At 46.2% G+C, this 9,418-nt stretch overlaps 1 protein-coding gene across 4 annotated transcripts in view; it reads right to left on the reverse strand.

The window, feature by feature from the left end:
* Window positions 1-7,213, reverse strand: part of RAD54L2 (RAD54 like 2) — a 130,368-nt gene extending 123,155 nt beyond the window's left edge. Inside the window, exons 1-2 of one of the 4 annotated variants that reach the window (XM_054479947.2) lie at window positions 6,958-7,213; window positions 4,244-4,393 (exon numbers count right to left, since the gene is read on the reverse strand). The gene's annotated coding sequence lies outside the window, so the exon portion shown is untranslated. The remainder of the gene's footprint in view (window positions 1-4,243; window positions 4,394-6,957) is intronic. The other 3 variants (XM_054479948.2, XM_063661939.1, XM_054479945.2) reach the window with 3 other exon arrangements.
* Between the last annotated feature and the right edge of the window lie 2,205 nt (window positions 7,214-9,418).

Here is a 9,418-nt window from a genome sequence, read left to right on the forward strand (position 1 = left end):
AGGCTTTAATAAGCTTCCTAACACCCAGCCTTCAGTAGGGATTTCTATGCAGTCTAATCACCCATAAAAACTAATTTGATTGGGAGGCCAACGCAGAAGGATCACTTGAGCCCAAGAGTTCGAGACCAGCCTGCACAACATAGTGGGACCACTGCCTCTACAAGTTCATGCATGCCTGTACTCCCAGCTACTCAAGAAGCTGAGGTGAAAGGATTGCTCAAGCCTGAGAGGTCAAGGCTACAGTGAGCTATGATCATGCCACCGTGCTTACTCTAGAGTGGGTGACAGAGAGAGACTGTCTAAAAAAAAAAAAAAAATTAAAAATTAAAAAAAAATCTTAGAAAAACTAATTCAAAGTAATTTAGATAGCATACTCAAGTTATTTTACCACCAAGATCCAGGAAGGTGGCCAGGCGTCCTGGCTCATGCCTGTAATCCCAGCACTTTGGGAAGCAGAGGCAGGCGGATCACAAGGTCAGGAGTTCGAGATCAGCCTGACCAACATGGTGAAACCCTGACTCTACTAAAAATACAAAAACTAGCCAGGCGTGGTGGCACGCGCCTGTAATCCCAGCTGCTCAGGAGGCTGAGGCAGGAGAATCACTTGAACCCGGGAGGCAGAGGTTGCAGTGAGCTGAGATCACACCACTGCACTCAAGCCTGGGCGACAGAGCAAGACTCCGTCTCAAAAACAAAACAACAACAACAAAAAAGATCCAGGAGGGTAACTAAATAAATTGGCACAATTCTGTAACTTCTAGGTAAATAACTCAGAACATACAGCTCCAGACACTTCAGAATTAGTACAGTATTAGACTGAGCAGAAAACGGATACAGATAATTTTATAGTCACTGAATTCTAACTCCCGAATAAAGTTTGCTCAAATAATCGTTATTTCCTGTATATGGTAACACTGAGTTCAGATGGGTCTCCAAAAGGCCAACCAGGCAGCAAAATTCACAATATCCTAGTGTTAAATCCATTACCCATTCCCAGGCTAGGCACAGTGGTTCATGCCTATAATCCCAGCACTTTGGGAGGCCAAGATGGGCAGATCACTTGAGGTCAGGAGTTCAAGACCAGCCTGGCCAACATGGAGAAACTCCGTCTCTACTAAAAATACAAAAATTAGCCAGGCACGGTGGCGCACCTACAGTCCCAGTTACTTGGGAGGCTGAGGCAGGAGAATAGCTTGAACCGAGGAGGTTGAGGTTGCAGTGAGCCAAGATCATGCCATTGCATTCCAGCCTGGGTGACAGAGCAAGACTCCATCTCCAATCAATCAATCAATCAATCAAGTCATTACCCATTCCCAGCAGGTGGTGGCTTACCAGTAGTTAGTTGTCTAGATACCCTGTGGCCCAAACCAACTAATCACTTCTTTACATATGAGGACAAAGCACTCAGAGCAGTAAATGGCCTGCAGAAGATCAGACAATACCAATGAAGAACTGTCACATTTTCTCCCAAATGAAATGTTTGCAAGACCCAAAAAAGCAAGTAATAGCCCTCCAGCCTCAAAATTATGAACAAATGAATAAGTAACACATTCTCACAACAAAGTGTTGCCTTTAGCAACCTGGAAAAACAAAAGTAGTGATACTGCTTCAGCCAGGATCAGATGCAGCCATGAAGTCAGAACTCTCATCACACCACTAGCTCCACAGTGAATGATTTCCTGTTATTTCATAAGCAAAAGTTATTCATTTGTTCACTCAACAAACATTTGCCAAGTAGCTACCCTGTGCCAGAAATGGTCAGGTGCTGGGATATAAACAAGACAAGCTCCTGCCTTCAAGTAGGTAATAAACTAGGTACGGGAAACACAAAAAGAATACCAAAACATGGTAAAAAGGAATTTGAGGAAAAAATATATATATAATTTTTTTTAAAAATACGAAAACTTAGCAGGACAGTATGATTATAAAAGCTTGCACAGACTGCAATGTCATACAGAAGAGAGGCATTCTGCTGAACCTGGAGGGAATCAAGGAAGGCTTTTATTAAGAGAAGGTAGTGCCCGAACTCCTGGTTCAAGCCTTAGAGTCAGCCAAGCTGTAGAATAGAGAGCAAAATATCACAGAAGGAATAGCCTGAGAATGCTGGGAACTTCAAGGAGTTCACTATAACTGAGCCTCACATGCCAGAGTAAATATGGCAGAGGAAAAACCAGAAAGGAAGATAAAGAAGGGGCCAGGTCATAAAAGTCCTTATGAGATGCTGAAGCAGAGACAGGCCAGGGTCTAGATGTTCGAGACCAGAGGTATATTATTTACTCTTTTTTTTTTTTTTTTTTGAGATAGAGTTTCGCTCTTGTTGCCCAGGCTGGAGTGCAATGGTGCAACCTCTGCTCACCACAACCTCCACCTCCTAGGTTCAAGCAATTCTCCTGCCTCAGCCTCCCAAGTAGCTGGGATTACAGGCATGCACCACTATGCCCGGCTAATTTTGTATTTTTAGTAGAGACAGGGTTTCTCCATGTTGGTCAGGCTGGTCTCGAACTCCCAACCTCAGGTGATCCGCCCGCCTTGGCCTCCCAAAGTGCTGGGATTACAGGCGTGAGCCACCGCGCCTGGCCATTATTTACTCTTATCTGGAATTAAAGACCACCAGAATAGAGGGGGCATTTGACTACAGCAAGACTGGAAGAAATTAGAGACCAGTTATTTCAAATCACTTCTGGCCTCTACTTATATTTCTTTTGAATATTAGTGGGACTTTTTTTTTCCCTCTCTTATTGGGAAAAAATAAAACTGAAAATTCTATAACTAAGTCTGTTCATCAAAAACATGCCTGAACAGAGTGCTAGATTTTACCAAAGTAGCCCCAATTAAAGAAAATGACAAATCTCTCCTGCATCTGGAGAATTCCTGGCAAAAACACCAAAGCCAGGTCTCTGGTGCCAGCAGAACAAAGCCAGAGAAATGTCCTGATCAAGGGCCATATAGAACACAATGCTGCCTGGTATACTGTAGTGTTCTATCAATGGGAATGCCCACTGTTCCCAAACAAGAACATGCCAAACAGTTACCTCCTGGCTTCTCCATAGAAACTGTCAGGAAAAAACCTTCTACTGCCAGGAATAACCTTGGACTTTATAGTGTGGACTCCTGCCTACCAGCACTGAATAAAGACAACCTTGGCCAGGCGTGGTGGCTCACACCTGTAATCCCAGCACTTTGGGAGGCCAAGATGGGCGGATCATGAGGTCAGTAAATCGAGACCATCCTGGCTAACACGATGAAACCCCGTCTCTACTAAAAATACAAAAAATTAGCTGGGCGTGGTGGCAGGCGCCTGTAGTCCCAGCTACTCGGGAGGCTGAGGCAGGAGAATGGCGTGAACCTGGGGGCGGAGCTTGCAGTGAGCTGAGATCGCGCCACTACACTCCAGACTGGGCGACAGAGAGAGACTCCGTCTCAAAAAAAAAAAAAAAAAAAAAAAGACAACCTCAAAATTTCCTCACCTGTCCAGAGTGCCAACAGGTGCAGACAGCTGCCTTCCTCACCAGACAAGGAAACTTGAATCCTGCACAGCACCACAGCACCCAGCCACATTCCTACTATTAATACTACTGAGATTAGAGGTCCTATATAATAATACACATTAACTACTACTGACAACCAGCACTGACCACCCTCAAAGCCTGAGGCCCTCATCTCCAGTCCTCGATGCAATCTGCAAAGAAGGCTGTATTAGGCCCATTTTACAGATGGAAAAACAAAACCAAACCAAAGCTCAGAGAGGTTAACAGCTTATCCAGGGTCAAAAATTGAGCAAGAAAAAGTGGGAAGACTCCAAAAACCAAGCTCCTCCCATTGTACCAGACATTTCTTCTCTCAGACTTTTTCTAAAGAAATAAAAAACTCTAAGCCTTATTTCCAAGAGTTTCTGAAGTTGATCCATTTAACTAAGAGGTGGTCAAAAACATTTATTTAAGCAATCACCTTGCCTTTAAGGCAACAAATAAACAAGTTTTTATTTTCTTTGATCAAGTGAATAATCCAGATGGAAAATGAGAGATATTTTGAAGAATTCATTTATTATCTAAATACCTTGATTTTACATTTCTTCATTTATTTTTGCCTAAGATATATACACAGAGAGATAGACAGCAAAAGGCAGAATTTCATTTTAATAGATCAGAATGAAGAGTAACAAAGCAAAAAACATTCAGATTTACATTAATTTTATGCAGTAAAAATTAAGAGGCAAACGACTTTCAAACAGACTGAGCCTTACCTCAATCTTACTCCTGTTCCAAGGGACAGCACTCCAAGTGATCAGCAAACACTCCCAGCCTACATACAGTGAACCAGACATAGGGAATAAGCAACGCCTTCATTCTCCCAAAACCACAGTGGGAAGGAGTGTGATGGCTTCCTGGGGAATCTGAACACATATAGTATTTGTAAATCACTGCTCATTGAGACATACACCAAAACAAAATGTTTTACCTGTGGTTTGTCTACAGGAGTACTTAATTAACAGGTGTATAAAATAGTGCAAAAATAATCCCATACCAACATGAACTCACAGTGATAGCTAAACTTTTTCCATGGCGATGCTAAGATAATTAACTGTCACCAGTCAAAATTAATACATTATAAAAACTTTATTCAATGTCTTTACTGATTAAAAGCTTGATACACCTGAATCACTTCTTTCTTCATAGACCTATAACCACCTCTAAACCAGGAACTACCACTAACAAAATGTTAAAAATATCATCAGCATTTTTGAGGTGCCGAAAGCAGTGCCTGGCAAGATGCAATAAATGTTGGTTTATGAAAGAATGAATGGAGAGAGAGAAAGAATACTACTTTTTTTTTTTTTTTGAGTCAGAGTCTCACTCTGTCGCCGAGGCTGGAGGGCAGTGGCACGATCTTGGCTCATTGTAACCTCTGCCTCCCAGGTTCAAGTGATTCTTGTGCCTCTGCCTCCAGAGTAGCTGGGACTACAGGCACATGCCAGCACACCCGGCATGTATTTTTAGTAGAGACAGGGTTTCGCCATGTAGGCTCGATCTCCTGACCTCATGTGATCCGCCCGCCTCGACCTCCCAAAGTGGGATTACAGGCGTTAGCCACCACACCCAGCCAAGAAAGAAAGAATACCATTGAAGAAAAATAATTATTTAAAGCTTAAGGAAAAAGATAATGTTTACAATAATGAGAACTATCAGTACAACTACAAACAGAATTACCTAACATTGCACTTGAAAGTTTATACTAGACTCCAGTTAGGCTATACTTCCTACCACTCTAAACTCAGAAGGTACAATGATTCTGATACTGTTTTTGTTCATGTAGGGTTCCCTTTAAACCTCACCTACAGACAACACACCAACTTTTGCCTGAATAATACATACAGAGTTCTGGCCCACAGCTGCAGGCCTCAGAGTTGGAGTTTGCGTACTGTCTTTCAATGACACAGATTGTCACAGGGAGACAGTGTACAGGCCAAATTCATTGAAGATAGATAATACTTCTAGTGAAGACAATGTCCTGTGAGAGTAAACAAGGATGCTGAAATGAGAGTCACTAAGATTTAACAGATACAACGAACTCACTTCATGGCAGTAAGAGAAGATGAAATTTCATGGATTTAAGGATGGAAAGACCATTTAACAACATAAATGTTAGGGTTTTCCTATCCTTCTTTAGTGTTGCACACATTAAACAATGGCACACAAATTAGTAAAAAGAAGCTTTTAAATTTAGATTTATAAGAATTGGACTGAAAACGCCTGGAACTTACATGTATGACGAAGTCTAAGTTTGTCTATCATTTCAAACAATAGCCACAGTGCTGAAAAGAAAGTATGAGTCACAATTCAAAAACAACGGAGGAAAGAAAAAAATGAACAGAGAGAAGCTTTGGATCCAAATACCACAAAGAAATTCCTTACTTAAAATGTTGTCAATGACGGCCACCACTCTGACTTGGAGTAAGAAAGAAAGGTCCACACTGTCCTCTACGTGGGAACAAACTCATCCAGCCACACATAACCCTTCCAGTTGCATCCACCTCAATGTTCAGCCACCAATATAGTCAGCCACAATCCCTAGCAAGCAACAGGAATCCTAACAGATCTGAGTCACCCACTCCCACGCAGAAAGAGGTCATTCTCCATCAGGAAGCCCACTCTGCAAAGTTTCCTTGTTCATCTCCCAGGCTGCCACCACCATGACCCACATAAAGCTGATTCTCCAATCTCAGTAGCCTATCAACTCTCTACACTCCCCAAAACACAACTCCCACCGGCCTCACCCTAACGACAAGACAGCTAGCACTACTCACCGTGTGCCACTACTCACTCCTGTGATAAGTTCCTTGCCTGAGAACCACTCCTCGTCAGGGTGCATCAGGGCCCCGGAGGATCCAGCTCTCTGCTTAACTCTCTTGTGCCCAGCTGAGCTCCTGCCTTTCCAGGAACTAATCACCAGTTACCTCAGGGAAGCTAAACTCTCAATGCCTCTTCTGCCCCAGCCCGACCCCAGTCTGCCAAATTCCCAGACCTCAGGAGATGGGGTCGGGGAGACGCATCCAGATGCGCCTTAGGGATTAGACACACAGAAGCCCCTAAAATTCCAAATACTTTCCCAACCCCACACCGCGCTCTGGTCATCCTCCGGGGCGCCAGCATCCAGCGCCAAAAGCGCAGAGCCACCACAGTTAAGTCTCCGTGTCCCTATAACTCCCTTCCCCGGCTACGAAATCCTCAAATATTAAGCCACTGAGGCCCCGGGTCGAGGCCCAAGACCCCCGCCAAGCCTCCGGCCACTGGAGTTTCCCGGGTGGGACCGCGTGCCCCGAAGGCCCGGGCCGCTGGGTCCATCTAGCTGCCCCGAGCCACTGCATGGCAGGGGCCCAGGCCGCGTCTCCAGTAGGTCCCCATTGTTGCAGGACCCGGCGGCCCCGGCCGGGAGCGAGGAACCGGCACCGGCTCTCACCTCCTGCGCCGCGGCTCCAGGCCGCGCCGGACCGCGCAGGGCCGAGGGACCTCACGTTCAGCTTCGCCCGCCTAGGCAAAGTCTGCGGCGGCGGAGGCGGGGGCGGCGGCTGAGGCGGGAAGCAGCCGGCCAGGCCCGGGCGCCGCGGGCTGGCTCTGACCAAGCGTCGGTCTCCACCGGCGGCGGCGCTCGCCAGCCTCCGCTCGCGGTCCGCGCCAGAAAGCTTCCCCCTCCCGGCCCGCGCGCCCGACCGCACGGACGGGAACACGCGCCGCGGAGAGGAAAGTTCCGCTGAGAGCCGACTGAAGGCGGTTCCCCTGCGCCGGGTGTACGGCAATTCCTGCCTGGATGGGACCGTTTCTGGAGTGAATGCCGCACAGAAATCCCAAGCCAGAAGCTGCCTGAGAATGGTTCTAGGGGTGGGTCCAAGGGAATGGTTTTGCACTCGCCAGCCATTTAGCGTCTCAATTGAGCCTTAGTTTCTCCTGATTTCTCATTGGGAATAATCTAGGCGGCTTGTTAGGATTGAATGAGGTGATGCGAATACCTAGCTCAGAGATAGGGAGCTCTACACCGGGGTACGATCGTTACTGATCCTGCCAATGCTGCTGCTACTATTGCCTCCAACGTAGGTTGTGCTCAGCCCTCAAGGGCCCTTGAAATTATGTGCATCATGTAACTCTTCCTTTTTCACCCTCGGTCCCCACCTACCATCCTGTTTCCTGTTAAGTGAAGCGGTCTTCAGAATTCCCTGGAAGAGAAGCAGAGGCAAAAGGGGGCTTTCTTGATTGTTGACACTCAGGTGGAGGTTAAGGATGCAGGTTCTTCCTCAAGTTGGGAATTACTGCCATGTGGGCTCCAGTTACTGATGGGACTGTAACAGCTCTCTCCACTATAGCCTCAGGTTCTCTTCTCCTCTTCCCAAGAAGTGAATGTTGACAAAATGATTTTTTTTTTTTTTTTTGAGACGGAGTTTCGCTCTTGTCGCCCAGGCTGGAGTGCAGTGGCGGGATCTTGGCTCACTGCAACCTCCGCCTCCTGGGTTCAAGGGATTCTCCCACCTCAGCCTCCTGAGTAGCTGGGATTACAGGCGCCTGCACCACGCCCCGCTAATTTTTTGCATTTTTAGTAGAGACGGGGTTGCGCCATGTAGGGCAGGCGGGTCCCGAACTCCTGACCTCAGGTGATCCGGCCCACCTCGGCCTCCCAAAGTGCTGGGCCACCAGGCGTGAGCCACCGCCTCTGGCCGACAAAATGATGTTTTAAATTACGAAATTGCATCTTTCTTTGAAGGCTTTGTATTTTACTCATAAAATCAAGAGGATAGCAATTCCTTTCTCGTCCCCACTTCCCTTCTCTTCCAGGCCTTCACACCTCTAAGATACCAGATGCGGTTATTTTTGGAGCTAACTATCGATGGGAATTTAGATCTGCAGAAGGTGTTCCAAAAAAAATTCTAATTTTCAGGTGTTCTCAAATTTCCCATTTTTACATATCCCCTTGGCTTCTGAGACACATATATGCCTGATTTTTCATTTATATTATTTTCTGGAGGTAATGAAAGGGTTCTGCCTGTCAAAAGGCACTTTGCTGTCTAATATGGATCTGTGTCCCCACCCAAATCTCATGTTGAATTGTAATCCCCAATGTTGGAGGTGGGATCTGGTGGGAAGTAATGGGATCATAGGGGTAGATCCTTCATGAATGGCTTAGCACTGTCCCTTTGGTTCTCTTCTTGTGAGTTCTCACAAGATCTGGTTGTTTAAAAGTGTATGGTGCCGGCTAGGCGTGGTGGCTCATACCTGTAATCCCAGCACTTTGGGAGGCCGAGGCAAGTGGATCACCTGAGGTTAGGAGTTTGAGACCAGCCTGGCCAAAATGGCAAAACCCTGTCTTTACTAAAAATACAAAAATTAGCCAGGCATGATGGTGTGTGTCTGCAATCCCAGCTACTTGGGAGGCTGAGGCAGGAGAATCACTTGAACCCAGAAGGCAGAGGTTGCAGTGAGCTGAGATTGTGCCACTGCACTCCAGCCTGGGCAACAGTGAGGCTGTCTTAAAAAAAAAAAAAGTGTATGGCACCTCCCCCCACTTCTCTTTTCCTCCTACTCCAGCCTTGTGAGGTGCTCGCTCCCCCTTCGCCTTCCACCATGAATGTAAGTTTTCTGAGTCCTCCCCTGAAGCCCAGCAGATGCCAGCATCATGCTTTCTGTACAGCCATGAGCCAATTAAACCTCTTCTTTATAAATTACCCAGTGCCAGGCATTTATTTATAGCAGTGTGAGAACAGACTAATAGAGTGTCCCTTCTGGAAACAGCAGGCTCATGGGTTAGAAAGCAGCATAGTCAAAGCCTCTGGAAGCTCCTCTGCTTCCTCAGGTAAAAGGAACTTCATCCTAGGTTCTTCAGAGGCAAAGGATGCCTCAAAAGCTGGTTCCAGCCAAGTGCAGTGGCACATTTC

This window comes from Pongo pygmaeus, chromosome 2, assembly GCF_028885625.2.
Source record: "Pongo pygmaeus isolate AG05252 chromosome 2, NHGRI_mPonPyg2-v2.0_pri, whole genome shotgun sequence".
NCBI classification, from domain to species: Eukaryota; Metazoa; Chordata; class Mammalia; order Primates; family Hominidae; genus Pongo; species Pongo pygmaeus.